Below are 20,537 nucleotides of genomic sequence, written 5' to 3'. Positions count from 1 at the left end.
ACCATTTGGGCTCCCCTACCAAAGGTTCTAGCATTCACCTTTCTCACCACATCATCCATATATAAATCAAACAACCACGGAGACATCACACAACCCTGTTTTAACCCCACCTTCACAACAAACCACTCACTTACTTTACCACCCACCATAATGCACGCCTTACTTTCTCTGTAAACATTTTGTATCGCTCTCGACAATCTACCATCTACTCCATACAACTGCAACACCTGCTGCATCTCTATCCACACACGGTTATATGCCTTCTCTCTCTCTCTCTCTCTATCTCTCTCTCTCTCTCTCTCTCTCTCTCTCTCTCTCTCTCTCTCTCTCTCTCTGTATATATATATATATATATATATATATATATATATCAAATTAAATACACAACCGAAAAGCTACCAATAGATTCATGCTATTATGATACTTGAACAGGCATGTTTATAAAATACTCCATTTACCTATAAAATACGCCAAGATCGTGGTTTCAGTCCCTGGACCGGGTGGTGCGTTGTGTTCTTGAGCAAAACATTTCATTTCACGTTGGTCTGCGACCACATCGACACCCGACGTGTGGTATGAAGGCAATGTCGATTTGATGGAGTGAGTGAGCATAGTAAACAAATCATTCGTGCAGGTCATTCAGCAAAAAACTGCAGGACCGTCTTTTTCGAGGCACGAAAGATTACCATTATATGATGGTCGTCCATTCGTGACCGAGGAAGACCATTTCCGACCTTCAGGAACATTGTGCGCTCTAAGACTAACTTATATTTTGCATTTGCGGCTCCGTTGGTGGCTAATGAGCCCTGCTCTTGACAAGCATACACGACTGCAAACATTGCAGACCAAGCTTTCCCCATTCACTATACGAGCCGTGCGCTTTCGCGCAGCTCGCTTAAGTTCTTCATGCTGGATACGTGCTCTCTCAAAAGTGTCGATCCCCTCCTTAACCTGCTTCCTCCATCTGTGGTGATGACAGGCATTGCTCTCCCAGTCAGTATCCTGAATATCACAGGCCTTCAATGAGGACTTGACACAGTCCTTAAATCGCAGCCTTGGTTTCTGCTGGAGTCTCCTTCCATTCACAAGTTCTCCATATAGCATCTGCTTAGGAATCCTGCTATCCTTCATTCAAATAATGTGTCCAGTCCAACGTAACCGTTGCTTGTGCACCATTGCCTCAATACTCAAGATATCAGCTGTTCTCAGGACCCGTGTGTCTGGAATTTTCTTTTTCTTTTTTTTCTTTTTTTTTTTTTTGAGGTCCAGTCAACATTGAGAATGTGTCTGAGACATCTCTGATGAAAGCGTTCAAGGACCCTTACCTGACGTTTGTACAGAGTCCATGTCTCACATGAATAGAGGAGCGATGTCAGTACACATGAACGGTACACAGCAACTTTTGTTTGCCTTGTGATGCCATGCTGGGACTAGACACGAGACTGAAGAGACCGGAAGGAATTAGTTGCTCTCTGCAACCCGAAAGATATTTCCTCATCCAGGGAGCAAGAACGGCTGAGTGTGCTGCCCAGGTAGACAAACTTGTTTACTAACTTAAACCAAGATAACTGGTTTAACATATGGATTTCCTGGTGCAGGCTAGAACATTACAACAGTCTTGTCCAGGCTAATGCTAAGTCCAAATGCTTTGCAAGAAGCAGAAATGCAGTTCATGAGTATTTGCATGTCATCCACTGTATGAGTGACTAAGTCACAGTCATCTGCATAAAGGAGGTCACGAATAATAGACTAGAGGACCTTTGAATTGGCAGCAAATCGGCGAAGATTAAAGAGGCGGCCAGAAGATCGATATCTGACATATATTCCCAGAGAACTAACCTTAGAAAAAGCATGAGTAAAAGCAGCAGCAAAGTACAAAGAAAAGAGAGTTGGGTCAAGGATGTTACCCTGCTTGACACCATTCTCTACAGGAATGGGTCCCGCCATGCCACCACCAACATTGACCCAAGCGTCCATCCCATCATGAAATGATTTAACTGTAGATACAAAGTGATCCGGACATCCAAGTTTGCCAAGCATTTTCCATAGAAAGGCCCTATTTACAGTATCAAAGGTCTTTGTTAAATCAATGAAAACCTGGACAAGATCCATATTCTGCTCATAGCACTTCTTCTGCATCTGTCTTGCTGTGAAAATCATATCCATTGTCCCTCTACCAGATCGGAAGCCACATTGAGATTCAGATAGGACATCATTTACGAGATACCCATTCAGACGGGTAAGAAGAATATTTGCCAGAACCTTGCCAGCAGCTGATAGTAGAGCAATACCTCTGTAGTTACCACACATTGTTCTGGCTCCTTTTCTTTTATATAGAGGAAGAATAATTGCATCCTTCTAGTCCTTGGAGATTGCACCATCCCTCCAGACTGCACTAATAAGTTCATGAAGGGATTGTGTGATGTAATTACCACCAAATCGCAAGACCTCAGCACAAATTCCATCCTTTCCAGGTGCCCTACCAAGATTCAATTTACTTATTGATGTCATTACTTCATCTATTGAGGGCGAAGAGTCTAAGGAGCCAATGATAGGTCTTTGTTGCATAGTATCAATCACTGTTTCATCCACAACTGACTCGTGGTTTAGGAGTTTAGAGAAGTGTTCGATCCAGCGACCTGTGATTTCTGTTGATTTAGTAAACAGAGTGGAAGACTCCTTGGAATGCAAAGGAGCTGATGTGGAGCTCTTAGGTCCATAAGCTCGCTTCATAAGATGGTAAAGCTTCTTGCTGTCATTTGCATCAGCAGCAGCCTGAACATCACGAGCAAGATCCTCCCACCAAGTGTTCTGCATCTTCCAGAGAGATCACTGCAGTAGTGATTTTACACTGTTATAGTGGGCAAGTGCTAGACTTCGCTTCACAGTAGACAGTTCTCTGTGTAGTAATACACTGTGAGCATGGCGCTTTACCACCAATAGTCGCTGAACTTCAGCATCATTCTCATCGAACCAGTCTCTGTGTCTGGCAGTAACATATCCCAGGGTTTCGGCTGCACATTGTAGAACCCGGTCTCGAAAATCCTACCATGCTGCAGCAGTTTCAATGCTGGACAAGCGCGTCTGAAGTTCTTTCCTAACCACAACATCTTATACCTTGTGGACATTTAGACGGCGAGGAATGCTGACTGCTGACTGGTCCTCTTCTCTCTTTCACTCTAATTACCATTCGGAACTTTGCTCGCACCAGATTGTGGTCTGTCCAGAATTCTGATCCATGCAAGGACTTGACATTACAAATGTCATAAATGTTGCACTTGCGGATGATGACATAATCCAGAAAGTGCCAAACTTTGGACCTTGGATGCATCCACGTTGTTGTGTGATCGCCTTTGTGCATAAAATGAGTGCTTGCGATGTAAAGTCCATGTTCTTCGCAAAGCTCCAGTAGCATAAGACCATTGCTATTCAGTTTCCCTACTCCAAAACGTCTTAGAGAATTCCATGTTTGCCAGTCTGTTCCAACTCTGGCATTAAAATCCCCCAGTAGAATGACTTTATCAGAATTGGGGATTTTTCTAAGTATGGCTCTCAGCTGGGTATAAAAGATTGTTTTATCTTCATCACAGCTAGTCAAAGTAGGTGCATAGGCACTTATTAGAGTAGCAAACCGCTTACCTTTCAAGTGAAGCCGTAGCGTCATTATACGTTCATTTATAGGAACAAGGAGCTCTTCCAACTTCTTAAGGATATCAAATCGGACTGCAAAACCAACACCAGCCTCTCTGCGCTCCTCCTTCTGCCTTCCTTTCCAAAAAAAGGTGTATCCACCTCTTACTTCCTCAAGCTGACCATCACCTTCTCTAAGAGTGCAGCTATATCAATTTTATAACGGTTCAGCTCACGAGCAACAAGTGCAGTGCGTCTTTCAGGCCTACAATCACTCTTGTTGTCCAACAGAGTGTGCACATTCCAATATGAAATGATTAAGTTCCGTCCAGATTTTATAAATAAATAAAAGACTCTTTGTTTTTCGAGCGCAGGGTCGACATCCGTCAGTCGCGCTAAACTGACCAGATATGGAAAGACAGGCAATTTTTGATTCACCTTTTCTAGAATCTCCCCGGTCTCCGGGTGAGCAGTGCCCTCTCCAAATGGAGCTGCTCAGACACCCATGCAGCAACCGAATCCTACCACTGTCTTGGGCGACAAGGAGACGACTTTATATCTAGCATGGGCCACCTACGTGCAGGTCGCTGACTACACGCTTCCAAACCGTCAGGTCTGCATGCTTCACCACATTCCCATCGCCGCAAGACTTCCGAATAAAAAAATAAAAATTAAAAAATATACTAAAAATGAAGAAAATATATACTAAAAATAAGATAAATATATACTAAAAATAAGATAAATATATACTAAAAATAAGATAAATATATACTAAAAATAAGATAAATATATACTAAAAATAAGATAAATATATACTAAAAATAAGATAAATATATATAAGAAAAAAAAACGCACATGTCGAGCAGAGGTCGGCAATGCCTGTGCTGAGTTTTAGGTCCAATGAGGCTTGCACAACACCTCATAGACCCTCTCCACTTTATTGACATTATCCAGAGACAAGCCGGAGCAAGATGTCTGGTGCCAATATGAGTCGCAGGCTCAGGGATGTGGGAGTGCCGTAATCTCTAGCACAGACCAAAGATCCCCAAAATGTCCAATGCCATTCCCTGCATATATTTGGTTTTATATCAGAGTGACCTTCTCCTAGAGACATGCTTCAACAAAAGCTGAGGGACGCCTCACTCCCGGTGGTCTTTCAGCACGCCGGACACCATCCCGGAATTTCTGCGTAACCGTGCTATTGCTAGATAGCCGTTGAGCCTGCACTAGGTCCATCCGAGCTTTCAACAGGTCTTGTTTAAAATCCTGCTGAGTTTCTAGCAACCCTCCTCACCAGGGTAGCCTGGTGGGGGTACCAGTTTAGTCGCCGGCAACCCGACCATGCAACAGGTTGTACTGGATTGCATGTTACCAATAGCACTTATGAGATCCTCATACGTGACCTGACATTACCATTATATACATACATACAGACAGACAGACAGACAGACAGACAGACAGACAGATAGATAGATAGATAGATAGATAGATAGATAGATAGATAGATAGATAGATAGATAGATATACATAAGAAGATTATACTTTTTTCGAACGCAGAGTTGCCATTTGAATAGCAAAAATACTAGGTAAATTACCCTTACAAGGCAGAAAAATTTGTCAACAACCCACCTTGAGATTCGAATCCATATTCCTCCAGGACTCCGAATGAGTACTTTACCATGAAGCTAAACTATTTAGCGTCTAATTCGGTGGACGAATTTGCCAGCCGAAGTCTTTGAGGGATATGAGTGCAAGTCCCATGGCTGCTTGTTGACAAATTTTTCCGCCTTGTAAGGATAATTTACCCAGTATTTCTGCTGTTCTAACGGCAACTCTGCACTCGAAATATCATCTTATTTGTATCGTACACATTTCGACGCTTCTAATTAAAAAAACAGATATTTGCTTACATTTATACACACATGATTGATACACATACATACATACACATATACGTACGTGTACATACATACATACATACATACATACATACATACATACATACATACATACATACATACATACATACATATGATGGATTTTCTCGTCGTGAACGACAAAGGACGATTCAGTAAAATAAAGTGATAATCATGTTCTATGGGCATGAATGTGTCTCTTGAGGCCTGCTAGTACCTTGCAAACCTTTTCGCAAATGAAGCAAGTTTAGGACTCACTTTTGTCGAGTATTTGTGGATCATTTACTATGTGTTTCCTTGGGTGAACGGCAAGGCCTGCTTTGCTTCGTGCCACAAAACCACAATGACAGATAAGGTTTCCATTTAGAGGAGCAGCATTATGGCAGCGTGCCTTCATGCTTGCACGAAGCTGGTCCCGATGCTGGAGTCGACTTTGCTCAAATCTTTCATGTGAGGAGAAGTAGAACTGGTGCCAAGCGCTGCGTTCTAATGTCAGTTGTTTGATCAAATGCTGAGATAAAAAAAAGGCCATAAAACAGCTGAACAAAATATGTGAACTTTTTGCCTTAATTTGGAAATCAGGATCAGTCACACAGGAGTTTAAAGATGCTTCTATTGTCTATCTTTATATACATCTATATATATGTATATATATATATATATATATATATATATATATATATATATATATATATATATATATATATATATATATATATATATAGAGAGAGAGAGAGAGAGAGAGAGAGAGAGAGAGAGAGAGAGAGATAGTTATTGATAGAAAACACAACAAAAGAAAGAGAGAGACCTCGATATTATGTAAATAGAGGAATTTATCTGTAAATGATATGTGACAATTATTCGGTAGCCATGATAAAACTCCGAGTTTCGGATGCCGGGGCGGAAACCCACGCCGCTATCTCTTCAGTTATCTGGCCATTGAAAATTGCCATGAAAATGACCGTTAAACAAAGGGAAATTAATGTATGGTTGACCGTTATTAAGACAAAAGAGCTATAAGAATAACCGCTAAGTGAGGGGAGGGAGTAAAGGTAAGGGAGTAAAAATGTCTATAGTATTCGCGTAAGCGCATCAGTCCATACATACACATGCGCGCCCACACACCCACGTATATACGCCTATATGTATATACTCATCCACCCTCTCTTGAAACACACATGCTCACCCACACATTCGCCAAAAAATAAATCTTTATCTAAAAATATACCTTTATCTTTTAAAAGATAAGGTGTCAGTTACAACACCCATTGGAAGATCTTAGCCAAGTGTAAATCCTACACCAACGGCAGCGGAAAGTGCGGTCTTTGTGATATGGAAAGATGGCTCATCTGGGAAGGCAACTTAGACCCTGCCACCTGTCTAAATTCAAGAACTGAACTCTTCGGATCATGTTCACATGTGGCTAAATATTTGCTACGTTTTTGATCCCCGCAAGATTACTGATAGGACTTGCTTTCTATATTGTGTCTATGTAGAAGCTTTTTATGTCTCTATACATTTTACTTAGATTTCTTATATATTTTTTTATATATATTTTTACATATTTATAGAGATGTTGTTTTGTATATATTTTACACATATTTTTTCTGTATTCTCCCTTCCACCATGATTTTTTCCTGTGCGTCTATAGACGTGTACATGGAACCTTTTGTGCGCGCTTGTGGATGTTTGCGTGTGTGCGGGTATGTGCGTATATAGATGTGTGTGCGTGCATGCGAGAATGTGCGCATATAGACGCGTTTTGCCCTTATAGCTTTTCACACCTTTTTCCACTTTTTTCTCTATTTTGCCTTTAGCCTGTTTTTTCTTGGGCATGTGCGTATATTGACGTATTTATGAACCTTTTTTGCGCGCGTGTGTATAGGTGCGAGCGTGTTGCGCGCGCGTGTGTGAGCGTGTATGCAGGTATATATATATATATATATATATATATATTGCCGGATGTGTGAGTGAGCATGTGTGTGTTTCAAGCGAGGGTGGATGAGTATATACATATAGGCGTATATACGTGGATGTGCGGGCGCGCATGTGTATGTATGGACTGATGCGCTTACGCGAATACTATGGATATTTTTACTCTCTTACCTTTACTCCCTCCCCTCACTTAGCGGTCATTCTAATAGCTCTTTTGTCTTAATAACGGTCAACCACACAGTAATTTCTCTTTGTTTAACGGTCATTTTCAAAGCAATTTTCAATGGCCAGATAACTGAAGAGATGGTGGCGTGGGTTTCCGCCCCGGCATCCGAAACTCGGAGTTTTATCATGACTACCGAATAATTGTTACATATTTTTACAGATATAAATATATATCGTTTGTAAAAAACATAAATCCGAAAGAAGTCACATGCTAAGATGTAGAGCAATATATATTAAAAATGGGGAGAGCTGGTTTTTGGAATTACCTAAGGCTTCTCGTCCATAAAGGGTTTAGCTTTGAGGCGTATCGTCAAATCCCAAAATGCCTCACTACTCAAAGGTAACAATTAGGGATTATCTCCTTTTGCTATTGGCTATCGACTTCCGGCTGTGCCGCCATCTTGTGGACTCCAAAAAGTTAGCAGGAACCTCCTGAAATGTAAACATAGCCTGAAAATCTCCGTTCTGGAGTTAAGTATGTTCCCCGATTCGAGTAAGTCTTATAGGATTTTCGCGCGTTCAGCTATGCATAACTTGGAACACTCTGAAAGATAATCCCCAACTGTTATCTTCGAGTAGTGAGGCATTTCCTCCATATATATATATATATATATATATATATATATATACTTTCCCTCCACTTTTCACTTCACTGTGTCCCTGTCAATTTTCTCGCCCCTCCCTAATTCTTTTGTCCCTCTGCCTCTCTCTTCTCTTCCCACGTGACTGGTTTTCGGCCAAGCTTGATCTTTCTTTCTTGGCTGGCCGTTGTGCGTGTAACATTGTTATTCCTCCCTGTGCCTGTGAAATCTTGTATTCCTGCCGTAGGGCCTTATTTCCACAATGCCAGCTTAATTTAATTCGTCCTTAGTCGAAAGACATCTGCTGTTATGTCCTGTTTTATTAGTTTTATTGTATTTGTGTAACATTGTTCGTTCTTTTTTTCCGTTCTTGTTTTTGTATACATTCGTTGCTTTCTTCCAAGGAATCTAATGCTCTTAGCTTAGTTTTTCCTTGGGGCTGGCCAGATTGGAGCAATATCGAGAATAACCAGCCGAAATTGCAATCTGGATCTCGACTGAAGAGAGAAAACTCCGAATGACCTGTCCGTGTTTTCTTTGTATCGTCTATCTGGAGGTTTTGTCCCTTTCTTGTATCACCTAATTGTCTGGATGTTTCGCGTCCTTGTCCCATTCTGTATTATTTATACATACTTACATATATATATATATATATATATATATATATTAAGATTCAGTTGAATAAGGCCCTTAAATGGTAAGGCACCGGGTCGGTTGAAAATTAAAATGCATACACAGCAACTATAGATGAATACAAACATTGGGTGCCAAAGTACAAGCAGCAAGATATTCAGGTTATGTATACAATTAACTGAACCCAACTCAGTATATTATCAGCCCTTGGACTAATCTAGAAACGCACATTGTATTAAATATACGGTCCATAATATACCTCGGAACATGCGAGGTGCAGGTTCCGAGAGAGGTGAATAATTAACAAATGATGGATAGGTGTCAGTCCATTACAGCTGCTTCCAACGAATTTTTAATTGATTAATGGGTACATTATATCATTATAAAAAAGTCGTTTACTTCAGATGAATATATGAACCACAGTATTAGGAACATTTAAAAACGTTTAAAATCCACAGCGTGTACATGTGTCGTGATTCCACGATTTTCGTTTGTTATATATATATATATATATATATATATATATATGTATGTATGTATGTATGTATGTATGTATGTATGTATGTATGTATGTATGTATGAGAGAGAGAGAGAGACTGAGAGAAAGAATAAAGGAATTCTTGAACGCAGAATAGCTGTGAAGGCAGCTTAGAAGAACAGGTAAATACCCTCGGAAGACTGGAAAAGGCGGGCAGTAAGCCGTTACAGACCCTGTACCTCTCAAATTCCGGTTGAGCGCTCAGTTTTTTTTAGCTGTGTCCACAGCTATCCTGTGTTCGAGGATTTCTTTATTTTCTGTAGAAAAACCAACTCGTTCGGCGCTTCTAAGTTTGTTTAATACATATATATATATATATATATATTATTTAGCTACATCTGGATGCGTTTAGGTTCATTTTTGATAATATGCTCATCTGCAGTTTATAACAAAAAATAAAGAAAGAGAGAAAAAGAAGGGGGAAAAAGGAAGCTGCACGTATAATAAATAAACTTAGAAACAGCACTACGGATGTACCAGCACACACGAGATTGAGACATGACCGACCTCACGCACTTCTCATGAGGAATTCCGGAAGGAGCTTCGTGAGACCACTGTTGAGACGCTTCAAAAAATAATAAAGAAGAAAAGCCGTTGGAAAACCGATTATAGTAGCGACTCCTTCTAAGTAATTGGATAACTAAATTACAACAGGTATATAGTCCATTGTTTGTATTATAGTGCATTGTTGTACCATTCGAAAATTATTATTCTTTACAAAAAATACACAATGCTTCAAGCAAACTATAATACTCTCCTATATATATGTATATATGTGTGTGTGTGTGTGTGTGTGTGTGTGTGTGTGTGTGTGTGTGTGCGTGTGTGCGCGTGTGTGCGCGCGTGTGCGCGCGTGTATATATATATATATATATATGTGTGTGTGTGTGTGTGTGTGTGTGTGTGTGTGTGTGTATATGGGAAAAATAAGTTCAAAAGAGAACAATTCAAACTTTTTGAGAGGTCCAGAAAGAGAGAAAGAATGATTTCTAATAAAGATTTATCATATTCATAAAAAAAAAATCATCCAGAGCAAGTAATAAGAATATAAAAATAGTAGTTGAAAAATATCGTTATAGGTATAAATATACCATAAACAATTATAGAAAAATGAAGGAGAAAAAGATGTTGAATCAAAATTAGATTTAATACAAAACAGGATTCAATACATACGCGCGTTTCAAAGGACAATACAAATATGTAAGAAAAAATTAACATAGTAATAATATATATATTCTTTTATTCTTTTACTTATTTCAGTCATGTGACAGTGGCCATGCTGGAGCACCACATTTTAGTCGAAGAAATCGACCCCAGGACTTATTTTTTTAATATCTGGTACTAAGTTACGGGGACATAAATACACCAACACCGGTTGTTAAGCAGTGATGGAGAGACAAGCACAGACACAAAGACACGCACAGGTAGATATACATATACATATAATATATATGTGTGTGTGTGTGTGTGTGTGTGTGTGTGTGTGTGTGTGTGTGTGTGTGTGTGTGTGTGTGTGTGTGTGTGTGTAAAGTAACAAACTGAGGAAAAGAAATCAGTTTGTACTGTCGGTACACTGTATATTAATTAAGATGGTTTTGACTTTAAGAGTCCCTTATAGCCTGAGACATTTACGTGTAGTAATGCCCTTAATATGCATTATTTACATTATTTACATTTGACGGACATTTGTCCTCATCCTGTTTGTTGTTAACACAACGTTTTGGCTGATATACCTTCAGCCGAAACGTTGTGTTAACAACAAACAAGATGAGGACAACTATCCGTTAAATGTAAATAATGTAAATAATGTACATAATTCCTCATCTCTTAAATATAGAACTGCCCTTAATATAATATAATATAATATAATATAATATAATATAATATAATATAATATAATATAATATAATATAATATAATGTGTGTGTGTGTGTGTGTGCGTGTGGAGGTGCAATGGCCCAGTGCTTAGGGAAGCGGACTCGCGGTCGTAGGATCGTGGTTTCGACTCCCAGACCGGGCATTGTGAGTGTTTATTGAGCGAAAACACTTGGCACACACTGTGTCACGCTGAAACTCCCCGAGAACTACGTTAACAGTACACGTTTCTGTGGAGTTCTCAGCCACTTGCACGTTAATTTCACGAGCAGGCTGTTCCGTTGATCAGATCAACTGGAACCCCCGTCGTCGTAACCGACGGCGTGCCACGATATATATATATATATATATATATATATATATATAGTATATGACGGGCTTCTTTCAGTTTCCATCTACTAAGTCCACATACACTAGGCTTTGGTCGGCCCGAGTCTATAGTAGAAGGCACTTGCCCAAGGTACCACGCAGTGGGACTGAACCCAGAACCATGTGTTTGGGAAGTAAGCTTCTTACACATACACTGTACATACTCCCGAAGTCTGTATCAATAGAATAGACAAAAGAAGTTGACCATATTGAGACCGATAGTTCATATTTGAAGTATTCTGCAGATTGCCCATTATTTCGGCATAGTTGTCCAGTTAATCTTTTAATCTTATGTTAATTAAAGTAACTGCTGCATAATTCATTTCTACCACAGTGCATGTTTTATTTTTTCTGTTCTATATCATAATGTTATGTCTACATTTTACAGAGGCTCATACCACCAATATTCTTTCGTGTTATGGGCGGATAAGCCTTGTACCTCACTGAAACTTCATATTTTTACCTTCAGTACAATGCTACTCTCTATTCCAATTGTATTGTACAATGTTTTGTCGATGACATCATATCTTGAAAATACAATGATTTTTCGGACATCTGACTGCTATGTGGGTGATATCGTTGGTCATTTCACAGTGTCTGCATTAGTTACCGCATCTTGGTATTATACTTACATGACTATCCCATTTGTGCATCGAGTATTCTATAATGTCCTGTTCCTGGATTGAACAAAGCATACTCTTCACAATGAGAGTTAGTATAACCTTCCTTGGATCAGAACAGGCTATTTTGGTTATCTATGGTATTGTCACTTTGAAGTCTTCTAAGAACACGGTCTTCTGCTGATGTGCAAAAGAATCTTATCTGATGTTCTCTTAGGGCAAAACTGTGCAATTTCTTTGGATGCGTACTCTTAATCATTAGTCTGAGAATACTTCCTGAGAAGCTCTTTATCAACCCTTATGATGTTGTTTGTTTCATGTATGCAGACTTGATTCATGGATGTGCTTCAGCACTTGGTAATTAGTTTTCGAAGAGAGATTTGAATTGAGATTTAGTCTCTATCTCCTCGTATTCGTTTAGGTAGAGTCTGTCTATATTACGAGTGATGTGGAAATTTCTGGTGGTGTTTAATAGCTTTCAATGGCCCAAATCTCATCTAGTATCCAATCGAGATGCTCGTACAGCAAATGCAATGCATGTCACTGACTTATTGCATATAGAGAATTCTAAAGACCACGTTTTAATATTCTTCTTTATATGTTCCTTCTTAAGGATAGTAGTTCTCCCTTGTTTTATAATCTTGTAGGAATATTTAACATACCAAACACTCTTCCTATAATATTTGAGAATGTAAACCAGATCAAGGCTTTTTACATAATATTAGTCTACACGTAAAAGACGTATATAAAGAAATTATGAAATTATTTGGGATATCTGTTTTCTTCTACACTTTAGATTACCTCAACAGAAAGGTGAAGGGATCCACTATAACTATAAACAACATCTTTAAAACGTACAACTGTAATACTATGTTACAAGTGAAATAACAATCACTTCTTGTACGTAAATTTTGGATAGTAGTTCACTTCACATTGTTAATTAATTAATCTATATATATATAAAATTGAGAATGTATGTCTGTGTGTGTGTGTGTGTGTGTGTGTGTGTGTGTGTGTGTATGAATCCCTAAAACTCGAGAACTACACAATCAATTTCATTCAAATTTTACACATGCCTTACTTGTGTTTAAGTCAAAATAATTTTAACTTCTTGCATACTTCTAGCCCACAGCAACTTCATATCTCCTCCACTATTTAAGTATTACGTGTCAAAAGTGAAACAAGAATACTCATGTCATTCGAACCGGAATCTCAAAAGCATTGTTATTAAATTTATGCATTTCTAATCAATTTGGAGATATTTGCTATCGAGTTATAGATTTTTAACAATGCATTTGGTGATAATTTGCTTTATTTCTCGGGCAAAATTTACAATTTAGAATAAAAGAATAAAATTATTATTTCATTCAAAAATTGATGAGCTTTGTTTTTAGTGATGACTTGAAATGGTAAATATTTTTTCTAACTCTATTTGCTTGAAAAAACATACTTTTCTTTATATTAAGCAATTCATTATAATTACTTTTACGATGTGCCTAAATAAAAACCATCGTTATAGATCAGCATTTCTCAACCCTTTTCCCGATTTGGCTTCCCTTGGGCATGGAAAAAATTTATTTCGGCTCCCCTGTGTTGATGAAAAATTTAATCCAGCTTCCCATGTATCTGAGATAGACCGGCCGGCCCATGATAAATTTGACAGAAGGGGGGACCCACAGAACTACCAGCTCACGAACTGCATCTGAAAGTTGGCGCGCCAATCATGCTGCTAAGGAATTTAGATGCTCCAATAATGTGCAATGGTACGCGGATGATTATCAGAAAATTGTGCTCCCGAGTTCTGTAGGCAACAATCTTGAATGAACCGGCCACTGGCTAAGACATACTTATAACTCCCATGTCCCTTACCCACTCCGATACGACCTACAAGTTTAAACAGATGCAATTTCCCATCAAACTCTGCTTTCCCATGACAATCAACAAGGCGCAGGGACAATCAGTGCCAGCGGTTGGTTTGAATCTAACAGAGCAAGTATTCTCACACGAACAACTGTACTTTGGCTGTTCCCATGGCCTTTCTATTTGTGCACCCGAGGGAAGGACGAAGAATGTTGTCTACCAAGAGGCACTCCAATGATAACACCGGCATCTTCAACTGCTCCAATTTCAACTCCGCAATTTTTTCATCGTCCTGCCAACCCCACATAAGTCCAGTCTTGCTTTGCTCTCCTTACTAACTCACTATGATATTCTGTTTTTTTTCTACCAAGATCCGTCGCCCAAACACCACTTCGTATCCACTTCTTCCTCTTTTTCGTGTCTTCGTTTCTCTCTTCGCGTCGTTCTCTGACCGGGTGAAACCGGGCTTAGCTGCTAGTTAACAATAAAAATATGAACTTCAACCAATGCAAGTGTGTGCGAGCACGTAGTAGTAGTAGTAGTAGTAGTAGTAGTAGTAGTAGTAGTAGTAGTAGTAGTAGTAGTAGTAGTAGTAGTAGTTGCTGTTGTTGTTGTTAATGATTATTTTAATCATCAACCATAAAGCTTTTTTTCTTCACCACATAAAATCTTCTATAGGGCAACTACTTCCTCTCATTATTTGTTATCAGTTACAAGTTGTAATCTCTCGTAAAGCACAATTTCTTATCTCTCTACCATCTTGAGCTATATGCAGCTGTTTTAAACTTTATGTAATGGACAACTGTAATTTTCTCATCGATATTGGAGTTGACTCCAGGCTGGTATGTAATTAATTATCTATAAACTACACATATCTTTAGAAAACGCTCAATTTGAAGATTATTTCCTTTTAAAATCATACCTGGTATAGATGATGAGCTAGATTTGAAATTTTCCATAGACTATGGATTTTTAACAGTTTTGAAAGCTATATCTGCTTTAGGTCCATAAAGAAGCGAATGATTCCATGCAAACTATCTCAACAATAGCACAATAGATGTTGTTGTACATCTCTAATAGAATCTTGATAGAGCAGAACTAAGGCAAATATATAATCGACTGAGCGATTGGAGTATCTCGAACAGCTAGGGGAATGGGTTCGACATTGAAATAAATTAGTTCTATGGTTACCATAATGGTATGGCTCTCAAATCAAGATCAAACGAATGAAAAAGGGTTTGTAATTAAGCACAGTTAAGTTTACGTGATATTATGTAATAATTTAGTTTTGTTAGTTAACCAAAACATTGCATTACCCTTCAAAACAAAATCAACAAATGAACAAATCACATGCTGTGATTATCAGATAATCGGGAGGAGTAAATGTTTCTTGTCAACAGAAGCGGAAGAATAAAGCATTGGGGCGAATGAAAAGAAATAGGAAAGTTGAATGGAGCAGAATTTCTATCGCATCACGTTGTTATTCATTGATTGAAAAAAAAAGCAATCAATGTGTAGTATCATTGTTTTATAACAGTAGTGTTGCATTCGTTTTGCATGATGTTGTTGCGTGACACAACACGACTGTTTACGTGACAAAGACTATTCAGTATGTGAATCTGATGAGTTGGAAATAGAAGAACAATTTGCTGAAGATAACCTTATTGAAATAAAGTCAAGTTTGCTTCCTCTTATTGACAACATAATAATGGTGCTGAAGGCAGAATTTGAGGAATTAGTTCTGTCTGATCTCGATTTGGCTGAAACCTGATTAAGATACCTTCAGCTATAGTGAGGAGAAAAAAAAAACACCTCAAGGACTCTGTGGGCAGAAAAGAAATAACCGATATCTTCATCATCAAAGTAGAAATTGAGAACATTAAAAGAGTTTTTCTGATAGAGTATCCTAAAGTGTTGTAAGAGATGAACATTGTAGATGTAAAAGAGATTATGTCTTCAAGAAAGCCAAAGAAACTAATATTTGTTGAAAGGAAACGCTTTCTGGCTTTAAAGCAGATACCACCAGGACCAATACGCTGATATTATGAAAGACTGAGGAAAACCGGTCGCTTTTGTGAATCTGATGAGTTGGAAACAGAAGAACAATTTGCTGAAGATAACCTTATACAAATACAATTGATGAACTATTAAAATTAGCACATCTCTAAAATATCAAAACAGATGCTGTTTCAGGAAATGATAATGCCCGATTGTATTAGCCGTATTCAGTAGTTTGAAATGATTAATATTATTTTCGTTCCTCTATTAAAAATAATCGGAAGCTAAAAATTTATGATTCATTGTCGATAAGAAATGTCAAAAAAAAAAATTCGAATCTAAGTCTGGGGCTATATCCATATTATAGGAAATTGTCCTACATTTGGGAAGGTATGCTTTATCCGTAAGAAAATGAACCATTTTCAAATTCTCTGGTAGTTTTCTAGGAAGGAATTCAACTCACTGACGCCAACTCAATAACGTTGAAGTACAGATGCAAGTAGACACTATAAGCGATTTCAAGATTATCTCAAGGAACATCTAGACGAAAGTAGGGTCTTTTAATAAGGAATCTTGCAATACCAGGCTCAAACAGATTGGCAATTTGGTTATTAAGTTGTTGGGAAAGTCTGAAACCATAATGAAGACGGAAACTAGAAAAGATTTAGTTTCTGTAATTGACTCTGATTGATATATATATATTAAAAAAAACAGCTTTATTTAAATGAATGTGTCGAGACGTAACAGTACGTCGCTTATTAATCATACATAATATGATTATAACGGGTACTGATTTGGTTTTATAGTTGAAATAAAGTTTTAAAATAACACCAAACTTCCTAAACATATTTATATTCTTGTTGTAGCAAAATTAAAGAAAATGCTAAGAAATGACTTAATGGAAAGAGTTGAATCAGGAGGAACTGATCGTAAGCCATTAGAGTTCAAATTCAATTCCATAAATGAACTGCCTAGAGTAACATCTGCTAGAATATGGCAATGGTCAACCCAGTGAGTTGCTTTTATGTATGAAATTTTATATATTTAAAGCAATACAATTCCCTATTTTGATACTCTATCTTGAATTAAATGCGATGAACCAATAAAGTCTGGCGAAATCACAATAGAAATTTCATTTATTTATTGGATGGAAGTAGTTTCACTGACAATAGATAAATTACAGGCTAAAACGGTGAATGATGAATTTTTCTCTAAAATTGTTAATCGAATCAAAACGGACAGAGTAATTGTTCAGTAAGTGAAAAATTCTAGAAATTATTTAGACAAATGGTTCATGGTTGATAATGAAATTGTTTGCAATGAGAACGTGGCTGTTGTTTCTGCCGTGTTCTGAGAAATTTTAATAAAAGCTATATGATAGCATCTATTATGAAGTTACAGCTAATAGAAATAGTCTGTAACTAGATGCATGGTAATTATGTCAAAAATTATATTCTAAACTGCCCTATCAGATTAAACCCATACTAAAAGTTATTCAGCATATTTGGGCAGATAAAGAAAAGCAATGGTTAACGTCTACATATGAATCGTGGTTATGTTGGTTTTTTACTCATACTTGTTGATGCATTTTGTAGTTGACCAGGAGTCATCAAATTTAATGAGATGTCTGCTAAAACAGTGACCAATGTTTTGACAATCGTTTTTGCTAGGAAAGAAGTTCCTCATATATTGGTTTCTGTATATGAGTGACTTAAGACAAGATACAAATATTTTAAAATGGCACCCTACAATCCGGTATTTTTTGGTCGAGTGATACAGACTGTTAAAATGAGAATTAAAGCTTTTTCTAAACATTTAGGATCCTTTACTGCAATGTTTCTCAACCATTTTTGGCGTATGGGCCCCTTTTGATTCCTATTTTACTCGCGTGGACCTCAGTAGCCATTCGATGTTTTAAAAATCCTATCACATTTTTACAATTAAACATTACTAGGAACTGTATAAAAAGATTGTTAAAATATCTTATATCTTGCAGAAGTATAACCAATTTATTACACATAAAATTTAACAACAAAATCTTACATGGATCAACGAGGGCTATATGGACCCCGGTTAAGAACCATTGCTATAGTAGCTATTTATCAAGACATCTACTAAACTACTGATGGATTTCCATATTGGAAGGAAGCAAACACCTACAGCGTTGATGATAAAGCAGATAAGAACATCTTTAACGAGCTTGCTATTGATGCTCCTCTGTGGTTTGTTTCTAAACTCGGGATCATACCTGACAAAGCTCGATATCTAAAACAGAATGGAAGAAATTCGTCATTGGTGCTAACAAAATGAGAGAACAGAGCTAGTGCGCAATGATCAAATAAGCAAAAAAAACCTGGGGATGAAGAAGAAATCTGAAACCTGAAGCAAGACCAAGTTCACATGATCAGAAGACGGACTTGCAACAACCGATTGTTGAAAAATACCATCACCAAATGAAGTTAATGTTATGTCCAGTTCTTGGTAATTTTACATAAAGTAAAAGGGTGAACAGGGAAGTTCATCCTAAACTATATGTTTAGGAGATGCAGTATCGACGTTTTACAGCAGTAGTGTTGCATGCGTTTTGCATGACCCAAGCCGATGGTTACGTAATGAAAATTATTTAAAATGACTTTCTGTTTCAGTAAAATCAATTTTGCTTCCTCTCATTGACGGCATAATACAGTAAAATAGGTTTATGTTCAATAGAGCTGACTATTACCGTATTCGTAAAGATGCTTATTTAGTTTCAGTTTAGCTACAATTCTATTGTGCGATGTTAACGTCTTCAGCTCGTCATTACCAGTTCTAACACTAATGTCACAATGATAAGAAAGCCAATCAGATGTCATCACTATAACAAGAGAGATGCTACAACATTAGTACCACTATGACATTAAAATTAGTCAGATATCGTTATGACATAATACAATGACATTAATGCCAACAACAGCTACTTGTTATGACAATAGTCCCGCTTAGATACTAGAGTTAACCAGATGCCGTCATTAATATAATAATATAAGAAAAACAGTTTCAAGTGATGAATATAGGTTAATATTTTTCGATGAATATATTGCCGTATGTGTATGAATAAAGACTTTGACTACTATTTTCTTCTTTCAGGAAATTATTTTCATTTACCACGTCGCACTCTTTATGAGAAATAGAAGTCAACCACCGCTCATAAAGTAATTTAATCTGGAGTGTCATGGCATTTTTAATTGATACCAAACATGAAAAATGTTAGTTTTCACCAGATGTAGTTACCACAAGAAGAAAGAAACAGCTAATGCCATATACTGATGCTGTAAGTGTTGGCTGACTTATTATAGCTGATATAACAATCTTCAACCTTAAACCAGAGTCACTCATCTCTCTAGACCAGTGGTGCCCTAATTTTTCAAAAAATTTTACATGCCGGCTCCCTTACAGTTTTTTCGATGATTCGCAGTCCCCTATAACATACAAGATAGTTAACTTCGAAAAAAAATGGCATGCATTCGTATACCGTATTTTCCGAACTATGAACCGCACTGCTCATAGACCTGCAACCCCAAAAATCAAAACCTAATCTACGCAACACCCCATTGGGATACAATAAATGCACATGAAAATATGGGGAATCAGTTGATCAATTGGTTACAAAACAAATGAGAAACGAAAACAATCCGAAAATGTCCCGGGCATCCTGTATTAACAACTGTGTAAGACCCAATTATGTCCATTTAACAGACAGAAACCGCGGCTCATACACCGAAAACTACGGTACATATACGTACATAACTGGTTCTCGAGTTTTTGGCATTACCTTCCCCTTTTGCCATGTTTTGGGATGCTATTCCTCCACATTGGCTGGTCATTCCTCATATTCATTATCCAAGAGGTGCATTTCATCCAATTTAGTTATTTTCAGCAGAAGAATTATAATAGCTTTCCAAAATGTACAGGAGTTTCTGCCAATTGGACCACTAGTAAGTGGTCCAATTGGCAGAAACTCCTGTACATTTTAGAATGCTATTATAATGCAAGGAAAACCACAATCCTAGTAGAAACACCGTCTTCTACCCCTCTCCTGAAGGTTTGCCATCCCTTCTCCTGAATTCCTGATGCATAACATGACAACAACAGCAAAATTATATAAGAAATTATTTATTTACAAACACGGCCAATCTGTTATTTTATTTACAACAAAGTTCAGGGTAATGGATGTATCTGCTATGCAATAACCAACTCTTTTATGCTCGGCTCTGTTTTGGAGAGGACAGCCCTCATATTGGTGTGACATCAAGTCGATTTCGTGACTTCGTTTTGATGGCAAGGAGTGAAAAACGCGATCTCACACTCATAAATGGTT

At 37.7% G+C, this 20,537-nt stretch overlaps 1 long non-coding RNA gene across 1 annotated transcript; it reads left to right on the top strand.

Annotated features, from left to right (window-relative positions):
• Window positions 1-9,990: 9,990 nt before the first annotated feature.
• Window positions 9,991-20,096, top strand: LOC149131824 (uncharacterized). The gene is made up of 3 exons (XR_016245216.1): window positions 9,991-10,112; window positions 10,719-10,882; window positions 19,307-20,096. It is a non-coding gene; the product is annotated as an uncharacterized LOC149131824 (long non-coding RNA).
• Window positions 20,097-20,537: the final 441 nt, after the last annotated feature.

This window comes from Octopus bimaculoides, chromosome 19, assembly GCF_046866305.1.
Source record: "Octopus bimaculoides isolate indiv1 chromosome 19, ASM4686630v1, whole genome shotgun sequence".
NCBI lineage: Eukaryota > Metazoa > Mollusca > Cephalopoda > Octopoda > Octopodidae > Octopus > Octopus bimaculoides.
The sequence above is the reverse complement of the archived record's forward strand: the minus strand, read 5'-3'. Positions and strand labels throughout refer to the sequence as shown.